The sequence below is a fragment of the Cavia porcellus genome, unplaced genomic scaffold (genome assembly GCF_034190915.1).
Source record: "Cavia porcellus strain 051 isolate PalLab524CR breed Dunkin Hartley unplaced genomic scaffold, mCavPor4.1 scaffold_13, whole genome shotgun sequence".
In the NCBI taxonomy this organism is placed as follows: Eukaryota; Metazoa; Chordata; class Mammalia; order Rodentia; family Caviidae; genus Cavia; species Cavia porcellus.
The window spans coordinates 76,225,449-76,244,210 of record NW_026947496.1 but is presented as its reverse complement, the minus strand read 5'-3'; positions in this window follow the sequence as shown (position 1 = coordinate 76,244,210).

The window sequence follows — 18,762 nt, the reverse complement described above, 5'->3', positions numbered from 1 at the left end:
GAGTTGCTATGTAGGATGGAGAAAAGCACCGCGTGGTGCTCAGCATGGGGAGGTCAAGGAACATGCAGTGGCAGTGTAGGATAGGTTTCTGAAAAACATCGCGGGGTGGTGCGCATTGTATGGATGTGTAACATTACTTTCACTAGTAGGAGTGAGAAAAACATCACGGGGTGGTGCGCATTGTATGGGTGTGTAAGAATACATTCACTAGTAGGAGTGAGAAAAACATCACGGGGTGGTTTGAATCGGAGGATCTGAATTAGGAAAGGCAGTGAGTGGCAATGTAGGATGGAGAAAAGCACCGCGGGGTGGTCAGCATGGGGAGGTCAGGGAACATGCAGTGGCAATGTAGGATAGGTTTCTGAAAAACATCTCTGGGTGGTGCGCATTGTATTGGTGTGTAACATAACATTCTCCAGTAGGAGTGAGAAAAACATCACTGGGAGGTGGGAATCGGAGGTTCTGAATTAGGATAGGCAGTGAGTGGCAATGTAGGATGGAGAAAAACACCGCGGGGTGGTCAGCATTGGGAGGTCAGGGAACATGCAGTGGCAATGTAGGATAGGTTTCTGAAAAACATCCGGGGGTGGTGCGCATTGTATGGCTGTGTAACATTACATTCACTAGTAGGAGTGAGAAAAACATCACGGGGTGGTGTGAATCGTAGGGTCTGAATTAGGATAGGCAGTGAGTGGCAATGTAGGATGGAGAAAAGCACGGCGGGGTGGTCAGAATGTGGAGGTCAAGGAACATGCAGTGGCAATGTAGGATAGGTTTCTGAAAAACATCGCGGGGCGGTGCGCATTGTATGGGTGTGTAACATTACATTCACTAGTAGGAGTGAGAAAAACATAACGGGGTGGTGTGAATCGGAGGATCTGAATTAGGATAGGCAGTGAGTGGCAATGTAGGATGGAGAAAAGCACCGCGGTGTGGTCAGAATGTGGAGGTCAAGGAACATGCAGTGGCAATGTAGGATAGGTTTCTGAACAACATCGCGGGGCGGTGCGCATTGTATGGGTGTGTAACATTACATTCACTAGTAGGAGTGAGAAAAACATAACGGGGTGGTGTGAATCGGAGGATCTGAATTAGGATAGGCAGTGAGTGGTAATGTAGGATGGAGAAAAGCACCGCGGGGTGGTCAGCATGGGGATGTCAGGGAACATGCCGTGGCAATGTAGGATAGGTTTCGGAAAAACATCACGGGGTGGTGCGCATTGTATGGGTGTGTAACATTACATTCACTAGTAGGAGTGAGAAAAACATCACGGGTTGGTGTGAATCGGAGGGTCTGCATTAGGATAGGCAGTGAGTGGCAATGTAGGATGGAGAAAAGCATCGCGGGGTGGTCAGCATGGGGAGGTCAGGGAACAAGCAGTGGCAATGTAGGATAGGTTTCTGAAAAACATCGCTGGGTGGTTCGCATTGTATTGGTGTGTAACATAACATTCACCAATAGGAGTGAGAAAAACATCATGGGGTGTTGTGAATCGGAGGGTCTGAATTAGGATAGGCAGTGAGTGGCAATGTAGGATGGAGAAAAACACCGCGGGGTGGTCAGCATTGGGAGGTCAGGGAACATGCAGTGGCAATGTAGGATAGGTTTCTGAAAAACATTGCGGGGTGGTGGGGATTGTATGGGTGTGTAACATTACATTCACTAGAAGGAGTGAGAAAAGCATCACGGGGTGCTGTGAATCGGAGGTTCTGAATTAGGATAGGCAGTGAGGGGCAATGTAGGATGGAGAAAAGCACCACGGCGTGGTCAGAATGGGGAGTTCACGGAACATGCTGTGGCAATGTAGGATAGGTTTCTGAAAAACATCGCGGGGTGGAGCGCATTGTATGAGTGTGTAACATTACATTCACTAGTAGGGGTGAGAAAAACATCACGGAGTGGTGTGAATCCTAGGGTCTGAATTAGGATAGGCAGTGAGTGGCAATGTAGGATGGAGAAAAGCACCACGTGGTGGTCAGTATGGGGAGGTCAGGGAACATGCATTGGCAACGTAGGATAGGTTTCTGAAAAACATCGCGGGGTGGTGCTCATTGTATGGGTGTGTAATATTACATTCACTAGTAGGAGTGAGAAAAAACATCACGGGTTTGTGTGAATCGGAGGATCTGAATTAGGATAGGCATTTAGTGGCAATGTAGGATGGAGAAGAGCACCGCGGGGTGGTCACCATGTATAGGTCAGGGAACGTGCAGTGACAATGTAGGATAGGTTTGTGAAATACATCGCGGGGCGGTGCGCATTGTATGGGTGTGTAACATTACATTCACTAGTAGGAGTGAGAAAAACATAACGGAGTGGTTTGAATCGGAGGGTCTGAATAAGATGGGCAGTGCGTGGCAATGTAGGATGGAGAAAAGCACTGCGGGGTGGTCCGCATGGGGAGGTCAGGGAACATGCAGTGGCAATGTAGGATAGGTTTCTGAAAATCATCGCGGGGTGGTGCGCATTGTATGGGTGTGTAACATTACATTCACTAGTAGGAGTGAGAAAAACATCACTGGGTGGTGTGATTCGGCGGGTCTGAATTAGGATGGGCAGTGAGTGACAATATAGGAGGGGAAAATCACCGCGGGGTGGTCAGCATGGGGAGTTCACGGAACATGCAGTGGCAATGTAGGATAGGTTTCTGAAAAACGTCCAGCGGTGGTGCGCATTGTATGGGTGTGTAACATTACATTCACTAGTCGGAGTGAGAAAAACATCACGGGGTGGTGTGAATCGGAGGGTCTGAATTAGGATAGGCATTGAGTGGCAATGTAGGATGGAGAAAAGCACCGCGGGATGGTCAGCATGGGGAGGTCAGGGAACATGCAGTGGCAATGTAGGATAGGTTTCTGAAAAACATCGCGTGGTGGTGGGCATTGTATGGGTGTGTAACATTACATTCACTAGTAGGAGTGGGAAAAACATCACAGGGTGGTGCTCATTGTATGGGTGTGTAACATTACATTCACTAGTAGGAGTGAGGAAAACATCACGGGGTGGTGTGAATCGGGGGATCTGAATAAGATGGGCAGTAAGTGGCAATGTAGCATGGAGAAAAGCACCGCGGGGTGGTCAGCATGGGGAGGTCAGGGAACATGCAGTGGCAATGTAGGATAGGTTTCTGAAAAACATCGCGGAGTGGTGCGCATTGTATGGGTGTGTAACATTACATTCACTTGTAGGAGTGAGAAAAACATCACGGGGTGGTGTGAATCGGACGGTCTGAATTAGGATAGGCATTGAGTGGCAATGTAGGATGGAGAAAAGCACTGCGGGGTGGTCAGCATGGGGAGGTCAGGGAACATGCAGTGGCAATGTAGGATAGGTTTCTGAAAAACATCCGGGGGTGGTGCGCATTGTATGGGTGTGTAACAATACATTCACTAGTAGGAGTGAGAAAAACATCACGGGGTGGTGTGAATCATAGGGTCTGAATTAGGATAGGCAGTGAGTGGCAATGTAGGATGGAGAAAAGCACCGCGTGGTGGTCAGCATGGGGAGGTCAAGGAACATGCAGTGGCAATGTAGGATAGGTTTCTGAAAAACATCGCGGGGTGGTGCGCATTGTATGGGTGTGTAATATTACATTCACTTGTAGGAGTGATAAAATCATCACGGGGTGTTGCGCATTGTATGGGTGTGTAACATTATGATCATAGTAGGAGTGAGAAAAACATCATGGGTTGGTGTGAAACGGAGGGTCTGAATTAGGATAGCCAGTGAGTTGCAATGTAGGATTGAGAAAAGCTTCGCGGGGTGGTCAGTATGAGGAGGTCAGGGAATATTCAGTGGCAATGTAGGATAGGTTTCTGAAAAGCATCGCGGGTGGTGCGCATTGTATGGGTGTGTAACATTACAGTCATTAGTAGGAGTGAGAAATACATCATGGGGTGGTGTGAATCGGAGTTTCTGAATTAGGATAGGCCGTGAGAGGCAATGTAGGATGGAGAAAAGCACCGCGGGGTGGTCAGCAGGCGGAGGTCAGGGAACATGCAGTGGCAATGTAGGATAAGTTTCTGAAAAGCATAACGGGGTGGTGCGCATTGTATGGGTGTGTAACATTACATTCCCTAGTAGGAGTGAGATACACATCATGGGGAGGTGCGCATTGTATGGGTGTGTAACATTACATTCACTAGTAGGAGTGAGAAAAACATCACGGGGTGGTTTGAATCGGAGGGTCTGAATTAGGACAGGCAGTGAGTGGCAATGTAGGATGGAGAAAAGCACCGCGGGGTGGTCAGCATGGGGAGTTCAGGGAACATGCAGTGGCAATGTAGGATAGGTATCTGAAAAACATCGCGGGGTGGTGCGCATTGTATGGGTGTATAACATTACATTCACTAGTAGGAGTGAGAAAAACATCACGGGGTGGTTTGAATCGGAGGGTCTGAATTAGGACAGGCAGTGAGTGGCCATGTAGGATGGAGAAAAGCACTGCGGGGTGGTCAGCATGTGTAGGTCAGGGAACATGGAGTAACAATGTTGTATAGGTTTCTGAAAAACATCGCGGGGCGTTGCGCATTCTATGGTTGTGTAACATTACATTCACTAGTAGGAGTGAGAAAAACATAAAGGGGTGGTGTGAATCAGAGTGTCTGAATATGATAGGCAGTGAGTGGCAATGTAGGATGGAAAAAAGCACAGCGGGGTGGTCAGCATGTGGAGGTCAGGGAACATGTTTTGGCAATGTAGGATAGGTTTCTGAAAAACATCGCGGGGTGGTGCGCATTCTATGGGTGTGTAACATTACATTCACTAGTAGGAGTGAGAAAAACATCACAGGGTTGTGCGCATTGTATGGGTGTGTAACATTACATTCAGTAGTAGGAGTGAGAAAAACATCACAGGGTGGTGTGAATCAGAGAGTCTGAATTAGGATAGGAAGTGAGTGGCAATGTAGGATGGAGAAAAGCTCCGGGATGGTCAGCATGGGCAGGTCAAGGTACATGCAGTGGCAATGTAGGATAGGTTTCTGAAAAACATCCGGGGGCGGTGTGCATTGTATGGATGTGTAACATTCCATTCACTAGTAGGAGTTAGAAAAACATCACAGGGTTGTGTGAATCGGAGAGTCTGAATTCGGATAGGAAGTGAGTGGCAATGTAGGATGGAGAAAAGCACCGCGGGGTGGTCAGCATGGGGATGTCAGGGAACATGCAGTGGCAATGTAGGATAAGTTTCTGAAAAACATCCCGAGGTGGTGCGCATTGTATGGGTGTGTAACATTACGTTCACTAGTAGGAGTGAGAAAAACATCACGGGGTGGTGTGAATCGTAGGGTCTGAATTAGGATAGGCAATGAGTGGCAATGTAGGATGGAGAAAAGCACCGCATGGTGTTCAGCATTTGGTGGTCAGGGAACATGCAGTGACAATTTAGGATAAGTTTCTGAAAAACATCGCGGCGCGGTGCGCATTGTATGGGTGTGTAACATTACATTCACTAGTAGGAGTGAGAAAAAATATCACGGGGTGGTGTGAATCGGAGGGTCTGAATTAGGATAGGCATTTAGTGGCAATGTAGGATGGAGAAAAGCACCGCGGGGTGCTTAGCATGTATAGGTCAGGGAACATGCAGTGTCAATGTAGGATAGGTTTCTGAAATACATCGCGGGGCGGTACCTATTGTATGGGTGTGTAACATTACAATCAGTAGTAGGAGTGAGAAAAACATAACGGGGTGGTGTGAATCGGAGGGTCTGAATAAGATGGGCAGTGAGTGGCAAGGTAGGATGGAGAAAAGCACCGCGGGGTGGTCAGCATGGGGAGGTCAGGGAACATGCAGTGGCAATGTAGGATAGGTTTCTGAAAAACATCGCGGGGTGGTGCGCATTCTACGGGTGTGTGACACTACATTCACTAGTAGGAGTGAGAAAATCATCATGGGGTGGTGTGAATCGGAGGGTCTGAATTAGGATAGGCAGTGAGTGGCAATGTAGGAGGGGAAAAGCACCGCGCGGTGGTCAGCATGGGGAGGTCAGGGAACATGCAGTGGCAATGTAGGATAGGTTTCTGAAATACGTCCAGGGGTGGTGCGCATTGTATGGTTGTGTAACATTACATTCACTAGTAGTTTTGAGAAAAACATCACGGGGTGGTGTGAATCGGAGGGTCTGAATTAGGATAGGCATTGAGTGGCAATGTAGGATGGAGAAAAGCACCGCGGGGTGCTTAGCATGTATAGGTCAGGGAACATGCAGTGACAATGTAGGATAGGTTTCTGAAATACATCGCGGGGCGGTACCTATTGTATGGGTGTGTAACATTACAATCAGTAGTAGGAGTGAGAAAAACATAACGGGGTGGTGTGAATCGGAGGGTCTGAATAAGATGGGCAGTGAGTGGCAAGGTAGGATGGAGAAAAGCACCGTGGGGTGGTCAGCATGGGGAGGTCAGGGAACATGCAGTGGCAATGTAGGATAGGTTTCTGAAAAACATCCGGGGGTGGTGCGCATTGAATGGGTGTATAACATTGCATTCACTAGTAGGAGTGAGAAAAACATCACGGGGTGGTGTGAATCCTAGGGTCTGAATTAGGATAGGCAGTGAGTGGCAATGTAGGATGGAGAAAAGCACGGCGTGGTGCTCAGCATGGGGAGTTCAAGGAACATGCAGTTGCAGTGTAGGATAGGTTTCTGAAAAACATCGCGGGGTGGTGCGCATTGTATGGATGTGTAACATTACGTTCACTAGTAGGAGTGAGAAAAACATCACGGGGTGGTGCGCATTGTATGGGTGTGTAACATTACATTCACTAGTAGGAGTGAGAAAAACATCACGGGGTGGTGTGAATCGAAGGGTCTGAATTAGGATAGGCAGTGAGAGCAATGTAGGAGGGGAAAAGCACTGCGGGGTGGTCCGCATGGGGAGGTCAGGGAACATGCAGTTGCAATGTAGGATAGGTTTCTGAAAAACATCCGGGGGTGGTGCGCATTGTATGGGTGTGTAACATTACATTCACTAGTAGGAGTGAGAAAAACATCACGGGGTGGTGTGAATCGTAGGGTCTGAATTAGGATAGGCACTGAGTGGCAATGTAGGATGGAGAAAAGCACCGCGGGGTGGTCAGAATGTGGAGGTCAAGGAACATGCAGTGGCAATGTAGGATAGGTTTCTGAAAAACATCGCGGGGCGGTGCGCATTGTATGGGTGTGTAACTTTACATTCACTAGTAGGAGTGAGAAAAACATAACGGGGTGGTGTGAATCGGAGAATCTGAATTAGGATAGGCAGTGAGTGGCAAAGTAGGATGGAGAAAAGCACCGCGGGGTGGTCAGCATGAGGAGGTCAGGGAACATGCCGTGACAATGTAGGATAGGTTTCTGAAAAACATCGCAGGGTGGTGCGCATTGTATTGGTGTGTAACATTACATTCACCAGTAGGAGTGAGAAGAACATCACGGGGTGGTGTGAATCGGAGGGTCTGAATTAGGATAGGCAGTGAGTGGCAATGTAGGATGGAGAAAAACACCGCGGGGTGGTCAGCATTGGGAGGTCAGGGAACATGCATTGGCAATGTAGGATAGGTTTCTGAAAAACATCGCGGGATGGTGGGCATTGTATGGGTGTGTAACATTACATTCACTAGTAGGAGTGGGAAAAACATCACAGGGTGGTGCTCATTGTATGGGTGTTTAACATTACATTCACTAGTAGGAGTGAGAAAAACATCACGGGGTGGTGTCAATCGGAGGGTCTGAATTAGGATAGGCAGTGAGTGGCAATGTAGGATGGGGAAAAGCACTGCGGGGTGGTCAGCATGGGGAGGTCAGGAAACATACAGTGGCAATGTAGGATAGGTTTCTGAAAAACATCGCACGGTGGTGCGCATTGTATGGGTGTGTAACATTACATTCACTAGTAGGAGTGAGAAAAGCATCACGGGGTGGTGTGAATCGGAGTTTCTGAATTAGGATAGGCAGTGAGTGGCAATGTAGGATCGAGAAAAGCACCACGGCGTGGTCAGAATGGGGAGGTCACGGAACATGCAGTGCCAATGTAGGATAGGTTTCTGAAAAACATCGCTGGGTGGAGCGCATTGTATGGGTGTGTAACATTACATTCACTAGTAGTAGTGAGAAAAACATCACAGGGTGGTGTGAATCGTAGGGTCTCAATTAGGATAGGCAGTGAGTGGCAATGTAGGATGGAGAAAAGCACCACGTGGTGGTCAGCATGGGGAGGTCAGGGAACATGCAGTGGCAACGTAGGATAGGTTTCTGAAAAACATCGCGGGGTGGTGCGCGTTATATGGGTGTGTAACATTACATTCACTAGTAGGAGTGAGAAAAAACATCACGCGTTTGTGTGAATCGGAGGATCTGAATTAGGATAGGCATTTAGTGGCAATGTAGGATGCAGAAGAGCACTGCGTGGTTGTCAGCATGTATAGGTCAGGGAACGTGCAGTGACAATGTAGGATACGTTTCTGAAATACATCGCGGGGCGGTGCGCATTATATGGGTGTGTAACAATACAATCAGTAGTAGGAGTGAGAAAAACATAACGGGGTGGTGTGAATCGGAGGGTCGGAATAAGATGGGCAGTGAGTGGCAATGTAGGATGGAGAAAAGCACCGCTTGGTGGTCAGCAAGGGGAGTTCAGGGAACATGCAGTGGCAATGTAGGATAGGTTTCTGAAAATCATCGCGGGGTGGTGCACACTGTATGGGTGTGTAACATTACATTGACTAGTAGGAGTGAGAAAAACATCACGGGGTGGTGTGAATCGGAGAGGCTGAATTTGGATAGGCAGTGAGTGGAAATGTAGGAGGGGAAAAGCACCGCGGGGTGGTCAGCATTGGGAGTGCAGGGAACATGCAGTGGCAATTTAGGATAGGTTTCTGAAAAACGTCCAGGGGTGGTGCGCATTGTATGGGTGTGTAACATTACATTCACTAGTAGGAGTGAGAAAAACATCACGGGGTGGTGTGAATCGGAGGGTCTGAATTCGGATAGGAATTGAGTGGCAATGTATAATGGAGAAAAGCACCGCGGGGTGGTCAGCATGGGGTGGTCAGGGAACATGCAGTGGCAATGTAGGATAGGTTTTGAAAAACATCACGTGGTGGTGGGCATTGTATGGGTGTGTAACATTACATTCACTAGTAGGAGTGGGAAAAACTTCACAGGGTGGTGCTCATTGTATGGGTGTGAAACATTATATTCACTAGTAGGAGTGAGAAAAACCTCACGGGGTGGTGTGGATCGGAGGGTCTGAATTAGGATAGGCAGTGAGTGGCAATTTAGGATGGGGAAAAGCACCGTGGAGTGGTCAGCATATGGAGGTCAGGGAACATGCAGTGACAATGTAGGATAGGTTTCTGAAAAACATCTGGGGGTGGTGCGCATTGTATGGGTGTATTACATTACATTCACTAGTAGGAGTGAGAAAAACATCACGGGGTGGTGTGAATCCTAGGGTCTGAATTAGGATAGGCAGTGAGTTGAAATGTATGATGGAGAAAAGCACCGCGTGGTGCTCAGCATGGGGAGGTCAAGGAACATGCAGTGGCAGTGTAGGATAGGTTTCTGAAAAACATCGCGGGGTGGTGCGCATTGTATGGATGTGTAACATTACTTTCACTAGTAGGAGTGAGAAAAACATCACGGGGTGGTGCGCATTGTATGGGTGTGTAAGAATACATTCACTAGTATGAGTGAGAAAAACATCACGGGGTGGTGTGAATCGGAGGATCTGAATTAGGATAGGCAGTGAGTGGCAATGTAGGATGGAGAAAAGCACCGAGGGGTGGTCAGCATGGGGAGGTCAGGGAACATGCAGTGGCAATGTAGGATAGGTTTCTGAAAAACATCTCTGGGTGGTGCGCATTGTATTGGTGTGTAACATAACATTCTCCAGTAAGAGTGAGAAAAACATCACGGGGTGGTGGGAATCGGAGGGTCTGAATTAGGATAGGCAGTGAGTGGCAATGTAGGATGGAGAAAAACACCGTGGGGTGGTCAGCATTGGGAGGTCAGGGAACATGCAGTGGCAATGTAGGATAGGTTTCTGAAAAACATCGCGGGTTGGTGGGCATTGTATGGGTGTGTAACATTACATTCACTAGTAGGAGTGAGAAAAACATCACGGGGTGGTGTGAATCGGAGAGTCTGAATTAGGATAGGAAGTGAGTGGCAATGTAGGATGAAGAAAAGCACCGCGGGGAGGTCTGAATGTGGAGGTCAGGGAACATGCAGTGGCAATGTAGGATAGGTTTCTGAAAAACATCCGGGGGTGGTGCGCATTGTATGGCTGTGTAACATTACATTCACTAGTAGGAGTGAGAAAAACATCACGGGGTGGTGTGAATCGTAGGGTCTGAATTAGGATAGGCAGTGAGTGGCAATGTAGGATGGAGAAAAGCACGGCGGGGTGGTCAGAATGTGGAGGTCAAGGAACATGCAGTGGCAATGTAGGATAGGTTTCTGAAAAACATCGCGGGGCGGTGCGCATTGTATGGGTGTGTAACATTACATTCACTAGTAGGAGTGAGAAAAACATCACGGGTTGGTGTGAATCGGAGGGTCTGCATTAGGATAGGCAGTGAGTGGCAATGTAGGATGGAGAAAAGCATCGCGGGGTGGTCAGCATGGGGAGGTCAGGGAACAAGCAGTGGCAATGTAGGATAGGTTTCTGAAAAACATCGCTGGGTGGTTCGCATTGTATTGGTGTGTAACATAACATTCACCAATAGGAGTGAGAAAAACATCACGGGGTGTAGTGAATCGGAGGGTCTGAATTAGGATAGGCAGTGAGTGGCAATGTAGGATGGAGAAAAACACCGCGGGGTGGTCAGCATTGGGAGGTCAGGGAACATGCAGTGGCAATGTAGATAGGTTTCTGAAAAACATTGCGGGGTGGTGGGGATTGTATGGGTGTGTAACATTACATTCACTAGAAGGAGTGAGAAAAGCATCACGGGGTGGTGTGAATCGGAGGTTCTGAATTAGGATAGGCAGTGAGGGGCAATGTAGGATGGAGAAAAGCACCACGGTGTGGTCAGAATGGGGAGTTCACGGAACATGCAGTGGCAATGTAGGATAGGTTTCTGAAAAACATTGCGGGGTAGTGGGCATTGTACGGGTGTGTAACATTACATTCACTAGTAGGAGTGGGAAAAACATCACCAGGTGGTGCGCATTGTATGGGTGTGTAACACTACATTCACTAGTAGGAGTGAGAAAAACATCACATGGTGGTGTGAATCGTAGGGTCTAAATTAGGATAGCCAGTGAGTGGCAATGTAGGATGGAGAAAAGCACCGCGTGGTGGTCACCATGGGGAGGTCAGGGAACATGCAGTGGCAATGTAGGATAGGTTTCTGAAAAACATCGCGGGGTGGTGCTCATTGTATGGGTGTGTAACATTACATTCACTTGTAGGAGTGAGAAAAACATCACGGGGTGGTGTGAATCGGAGGGTCCGAATTAGGATAGGCATTGAGTGGCAATGTAGGATGGAAAAAGCACCGCGGGATGGTCAGCATGTATAGGTCAGGGAACATGCAGTGAAAATGTAGGATAGGTTTCTAAAATACATCGTGGCGCGGTGCGCATTGTATGGGTGTGTAACATTACATTCACTAGTAGGAGTGAGAAAAACAACACGGGGTGGTGTGAATCGGACGGTCTGAATAAGATAGGCAGTGAGTGGCAATGTAGGATGGAGAAAAGCACCGCGGGGTGGTCAGCATGGGGAGGTCAGGGAACATGCAGTGGCAATGTAGGATAGGTTTCTGAAAAACATCGCGGGTGATGCGCATTGTATGGGTGTGTAACATTAAATTAACTAGTAAGAGTGAAAAAAACATCACGGGGTAGTGCGCATTGTATGGGTATGTAACATTACATTCACTAGTAGGAGTGAGAAAAATATAACGGGGTGTTGTGTATCGGAGGGTATGAATTAGGATAGGCAGTGAGTGGCAATGTATGACGGAGAAAAGCACCGAGTGGTGGTTAGAATGTGGAGGTCAGGGAACATGCAGTGTCAATGTAGGATAGGTTTCTGAAAAACATCGCGGAGTGGTGCGCATTGTATGCGTGTGTAACATTACATTCACTAGTAGGAGTGAGAAAAACATCACGGGTTGGTGTGAATCCTTGGGTCTGAATTAGGATAGGCAGTGAGGGGCAATGTAGGATGTAGAGAAGCACCGCGTGGTGGTCAGCATGGGGAGGTCAACGAACATGCAGTGGCAATGTAGGATGGGTTTCTGAAAAACATCGCGGGGTGGTGCGCAATGTATGGATGTGTAACATAACATTCACTAGTAGCAGTGAGAAAAACATCACCGGGTGGTGTGAATCAGAGAGTCTGAATTAGGATAGGAAGTGAGTGGCAATGTAGGATGGAGAAAAGCAATGCAGGGTGGTCAGCATGGGGAGGTCAGGGAACATGCAGTGGCAATGTAGGATAGGTTTCTGAAAAACATTCGGGGGTGGTGCGCATTGTATGGGTGTGTAACATTACATTCACTAGTAGGAGTGAGAAAAACATCACGGGGTGGTGTGAATCGTAGGTTCTGATTTAGGATAGGCAGTGAGTGGCAATGTAAGATGGAGAAAAGCGCCGCGGGGTGGTCATAATGTGGAGGTGAAGGAAAATGCAGTGGCAATGTTGGATAGGTTTCTGAAAAACATCGCGGGGCGGTGCGCATTGTATGGGTGTGTAACATTACATTCACTAGTAGATGTGAGAAAAACATAACGGGGTTGTGTGAATCGGAGTGTCTGAATTAGGATAGGCAATGAGTGGCAATGTATGATGGAGAAAAGCACCGCGGGGTGGTCAGAATGTGGAGGTCAGGGAACATGCAGTGGCAATGTAGGATAGGTTTCTGAAAAACATCGCGGGGTGGTGCACATTGTATGGGTGTGTAACATTACATTCACTAGTAGGAGTGAGAAAAACATCACGGCGTGGTTTGAATCAGAGGGTCTGAATTAGGATAGGCAGTGAGTGGCAATGTAGGATGGAGAAAAGCACCGCGGGGTGGTCAGCATGGGGAGGTCAGGGAACATGCAGTGGCAATGTAGGATAGGTTTCTGAAAAACATCGCGGGGTGGTGGGCATTGTACGGGTGTGTAACATTACATTCACTAGTAGGAGTGGGAAAAACATCACCGGGTGGTGCGCATTGTATGGCTGTGTAACATTACATTCACTAGTAGGAGTGAGAAAAACATCACGGGGTGGTGTGAATCAGAGGGTCTGAATTAGGATAGGCAGTGAGTCGCAATGTAGGATGGGGAAAAGCACCGCGGGGTGGTCAGCATGGGGAGGTCAGGGAACATGCAGTGGCAATGTAGGATAGGTTTCTGAAAAACATCGCGGGGTGGTGCGCATTGTATTGGGTGTGTAACATTACATTCACTAGTAGGAGTCAGAAAAACTTCACGGGGTGGTGTGAATCGGAGGATATGAATTTGGATAGGCAGTGAGTGGCAATGTAGGATCCAGAAAAGCACCGCGGGGTGGTCAGCATGGGGAGGTCAGGGAACATGCAGTGACAATGTAGGATAGGTTTCTGAAAAACATCGCGGGGTGGTGCGCATTGTATGGGTGTGTAACATTACATTCACGAGTAGGAGTGAGAAAAACATAACGGGGTGGTGTGAATCGGAGGGTCTGAATTAGGATAGGAAGTGAGTGGCAATGTAGGATGGAGAAAAGCACCGCGGGGTGGTCAGCATCGGAGGTCAGGGAACATGCAGTGGCAATGTAGGATAGGTTTCTGAAAAACATTGCGGGGTGGTGGGCATTGTACGGGTGTGTAACATTACATTCACTAGTAGGAGTGGGAAAAACATCACCGGGTGGTGCGCATTGTATAGGTGTGTAACATTACATTCACGAGTAGCAGTGAGAAAAACCTCACGGGGTGGTGTGAATTGGAGGGTCTGAATTAGGATAGGCAGTGAGTGGCAATATAGAATGGAGAAAAGCACCGCGGGGTGGTCAGCATGGGGAGGTCAGGGAACATGCAGTGGCAATGTAGGCTAGGTTTCTGAAAAACATCGCGGGGTGGTGCGCATTGTATGGGTGTGTAACATTACATTCACGAGTAGCAGTGAGAAAAACATCACGGGGTGGTGTGAATCAGAGAGTCTGAATTACAATAGGAAGTGAGTGACAATGTAGGATGGAGAAAAGCACCGCAGGGTGGTCAGCATGGGGAGGTCAGGGAACATGCAGTGGCAATGTAGGATAGGTTTCTGAAAAGCATTGGGGGTGGTGCGCATTGTATGGGTGTGTAACATTACATTCACTAGTAGGAGTGAGAAAAACATCACGGGGTGTTGTGAATCGGAGGGTCTGAATTAGGATAGGCAGTGAGTGGCAATGTAGGATGGAGAAAAGCGCCGCGTGGTTGTCATAATGTGGAGGTGAAGGAAAATGCAGTGGCAATGTTGGATAGGTTTCTGAAAAACATCGCGGGGCGGTGCGCATTGTATGGGTGTGTAACATTACATTCACTAGTAGATGTGAGAAAAACATAACGGGGTTGTGTGAATCGGAAGGTCTGAATTACGATAGGCAGTGAGTGGCAATGTATGATGGAGAAAAGCACCACGGGGTGGTCAGAATGTTGAGGTCAGGGAACATGTAGTGGCAATGTAGGATAGGTTTCTTAAAAACATCGCGGGGTGGTGCGCATTGTATAGGTGTGTAACATTACATTCACTAGTAGGAGTGAGAAAAACATCACGGCGTGGTGTGAATCAGAGGGTCTGAATTAGGATAGGCAGTGAGTGGCAATGTAGGATGGAAAAAAGCACGGCGGGGTGGTCAGCATGGGGAGGTCAGGGAACATGCAGTGGCAATGTAGGATAGGTTTCTGAAAAACATCGCGTGGTGGTGGGCATTGTACGGGTGTGTAACATTACATTCACTAGTAGGAGTGGGAAAAACATCACCGGGTGGTGTGCATTGTATGGGTGTGTAACATTACATTCACTAATAGGAGTGAGAAAAACATCACGGGGTGGTGTGAATCGGAGGGTCTGAATTAGGATAGGCAGTGAATCGCAAAGTAGGATGGGGAAAAGCACCGTGGGGTGGTCAGCAAGGAGAGGACAGGGAACATGCAGTGGCAATGTAGGATAGGTTTCTGAAAAACATCGCGGGGTGGTGCGCATTGTATGGGTGTGTAACATTACATTCACTAGTAGGAGTGAGAAAAACTTCACGGGGTAGTGTGAATCGGAGGGTCTGAATTAGGATAGGCATTGAGTGGCAATGTAGGATGGAGAAAAGCACCGCGGGGTGGTCAGCATGTATAGGTCAGGGTACATGCAGTGACAATATAGGATAGGTTTCTGAAATACATTGCGGGGCGGTGCGCATTGTATGGGTGTTTAACATTACATTCACTAGTAGGAGTGAGAAAAACATCACGGGGTGGTGTGAATCGGAGTGTCTGAATTAGGATAGGCAGTGAGTGGCAATGTAGGATGGAGAAAAGCACCGCGGGGTGGTCAGCATGGGGAGGTCAGGGAACATGCAGTGGCAATGTAGGATAGGTTTCTGAAAAACATCGCGGGTGATGCGCATTGTATGGGTGTGTAACATTAAATTAACTAGTAAGAGTGAAAAAAACATCACGGGGTAGTGCGCATTGTATGGGTATGTAACATTACATTCACTAGTAGGAGTGAGAAAAATATAACGGGGTGTTGTGTATCGGAGGGTATGAATTAGGATAGGCAGTGAGTGGCAATGTATGACGGAGAAAAGCACCGAGTGGTGGTTAGAATGTGGAGGTCAGGGAACATGCAGTGTCAATGTAGGATAGGTTTCTGAAAAACATCGCGGAGTGGTGCGCATTGTATGCGTGTGTAACATTACATTCACTAGTAGGAGTGAGAAAAACATCACGGGTTGGTGTGAATCCTTGGGTCTGAATTAGGATAGGCAGTGAGGGGCAATGTAGGATGTAGAGAAGCACCGCGTGGTGGTCAGCATGGGGAGGTCAACGAACATGCAGTGGCAATGTAGGATGGGTTTCTGAAAAACATCGCGGGGTGGTGCGCAATGTATGGATGTGTAACATAACATTCACTAGTAGCAGTGAGAAAAACATCACCGGGTGGTGTGAATCAGAGAGTCTGAATTAGGATAGGAAGTGAGTGGCAATGTAGGATGGAGAAAAGCAATGCAGGGTGGTCAGCATGGGGAGGTCAGGGAACATGCAGTGGCAATGTAGGATAGGTTTCTGAAAAACATTCGGGGGTGGTGCGCATTGTATGGGTGTGTAACATTACATTCACTAGTAGGAGTGAGAAAAACATCACGGGGTGGTGTGAATCGTAGGTTCTGAATTAGGATAGGCAGTGAGTGGCAATGTAAGATGGAGAAAAGCGCCGCGGGGTGGTCATAATGTGGAGGTGAAGGAAAATGCAGTGGCAATGTTGGATAGGTTTCTGAAAAACATCGCGGGGCGGTGCGCATTGTATGGGTGTGTAACATTACATTCACTAGTAGATGTGAGAAAAACATAACGGGGTTGTGTGAATCGGAGTGTCTGAATTAGGATAGGCAATGAGTGGCAATGTATGATGGAGAAAAGCACCGCGGGGTGGTCAGAATGTGGAGGTCAGGGAACATGCAGTGGCAATGTAGGATAGGTTTCTGAAAAACATCGCGGGGTGGTGCACATTGTATGGGTGTGTAACATTACATTCACTAGTAGGAGTGAGAAAAACATCACGGCGTGGTTTGAATCAGAGGGTCTGAATTAGGATAGGCAGTGAGTGGCAATGTAGGATGGAGAAAAGCACCGCGGGGTGGTCAGCATGGGGAGGTCAGGGAACATGCAGTGGCAATGTAGGATAGGTTTCTGAAAAACATCGCGGGGTGGTGGGCATTGTACGGGTGTGTAACATTACATTCACTAGTAGGAGTGGGAAAAACATCACCGGGTGGTGCGCATTGTATGGCTGTGTAACATTACATTCACTAGTAGGAGTGAGAAAAACATCACGGGGTGGTGTGAATCAGAGGGTCTGAATTAGGATAGGCAGTGAGTCGCAATGTAGGATGGGGAAAAGCACCGCGGGGTGGTCAGCATGGGGAGGTCAGGGAACATGCAGTGGCAATGTAGGATAGGTTTCTGAAAAACATCGCGGGGTGGTGCGCATTGTATTGGGTGTGTAACATTACATTCACTAGTAGGAGTCAGAAAAACTTCACGGGGTGGTGTGAATCGGAGGATATGAATTTGGATAGGCAGTGAGTGGCAATGTAGGATCCAGAAAAGCACCGCGGGGTGGTCAGCATGGGGAGGTCAGGGAACATGCAGTGACAATGTAGGATAGGTTTCTGAAAAACATCGCGGGGTGGTGCGCATTGTATGGGTGTGTAACATTACATTCACGAGTAGGAGTGAGAAAAACATAACGGGGTGGTGTGAATCGGAGGGTCTGAATTAGGATAGGAAGTGAGTGGCAATGTAGGATGGAGAAAAGCACCGCGGGGTGGTCAGCATCGGAGGTCAGGGAACATGCAGTGGCAATGTAGGATAGGTTTCTGAAAAACATTGCGGGGTGGTGGGCATTGTACGGGTGTGTAACATTACATTCACTAGTAGGAGTGGGAAAAACATCACCGGGTGGTGCGCATTGTATAGGTGTGTAACATTACATTCACGAGTAGCAGTGAGAAAAACCTCACGGGGTGGTGTGAATTGGAGGGTCTGAATTAGGATAGGCAGTGAGTGGCAATATAGAATGGAGAAAAGCACCGCGGGGTGGTCAGCATGGGGAGGTCAGGGAACATGCAGTGGCAATGTAGGCTAGGTTTCTGAAAAACATCGCGGGGTGGTGCGCATTGTATGGGTGTGTAACATTACATTCACGAGTAGCAGTGAGAAAAACATCACGGGGTGGTGTGAATCAGAGAGTCTGAATTACAATAGGAAGTGAGTGACAATGTAGGATGGAGAAAAGCACCGCAGGGTGGTCAGCATGGGGAGGTCAGGGAACATGCAGTGGCAATGTAGGATAGGTTTCTGAAAAGCATTGGGGGTGGTGCGCATTGTATGGGTGTGTAACATTACATTCACTAGTAGGAGTGAGAAAAACATCACGGGGTGTTGTGAATCGGAGGGTCTGAATTAGGATAGGCAGTGAGTGGCAATGTAGGATGGAGAAAAGCGCCGCGTGGTTGTCATAATGTGGAGGTGAAGGAAAATGCAGTGGCAATGTTGGATAGGTTTCTGAAAAACATCGCGGGGCGGTGCGCATTGTATGGGTGTGTAACATTACATTCACTAGTAGATGTGAGAAAAACATAACGGGGTTGTGTGAATCGGAAGGTCTGAATTACGATAGGCAGTGAGTGGCAATGTATGATGGAGAAAAGCACCACGGGGTGGTCAGAATGTTGAGGTCAGGGAACATGTAGTGGCAATGTAGGATAGGTTTCTTAAAAACATCGCGGGGTGGTGCGCATTGTATAGGTGTGTAACATTACATTCACTAGTAGGAGTGAGAAAAACATCACGGCGTGGTGTGAATCAGAGGGTCTGAATTAGGATAGGCAGTGAGTGGCAATGTAGGATGGAAAAAAGCACGGCGGGGTGGTCAGCATGGGGAGGTCAGGGAACATGCAGTGGCAATGTAGGATAGGTTTCTGAAAAACATCGCGTGGTGGTGGGCATTGTACGGGTGTGTAACATTACATTCACTAGTAGGAGTGGGAAAAACATCACCGGGTGGTGTGCATTGTATGGGTGTGTAACATTACATT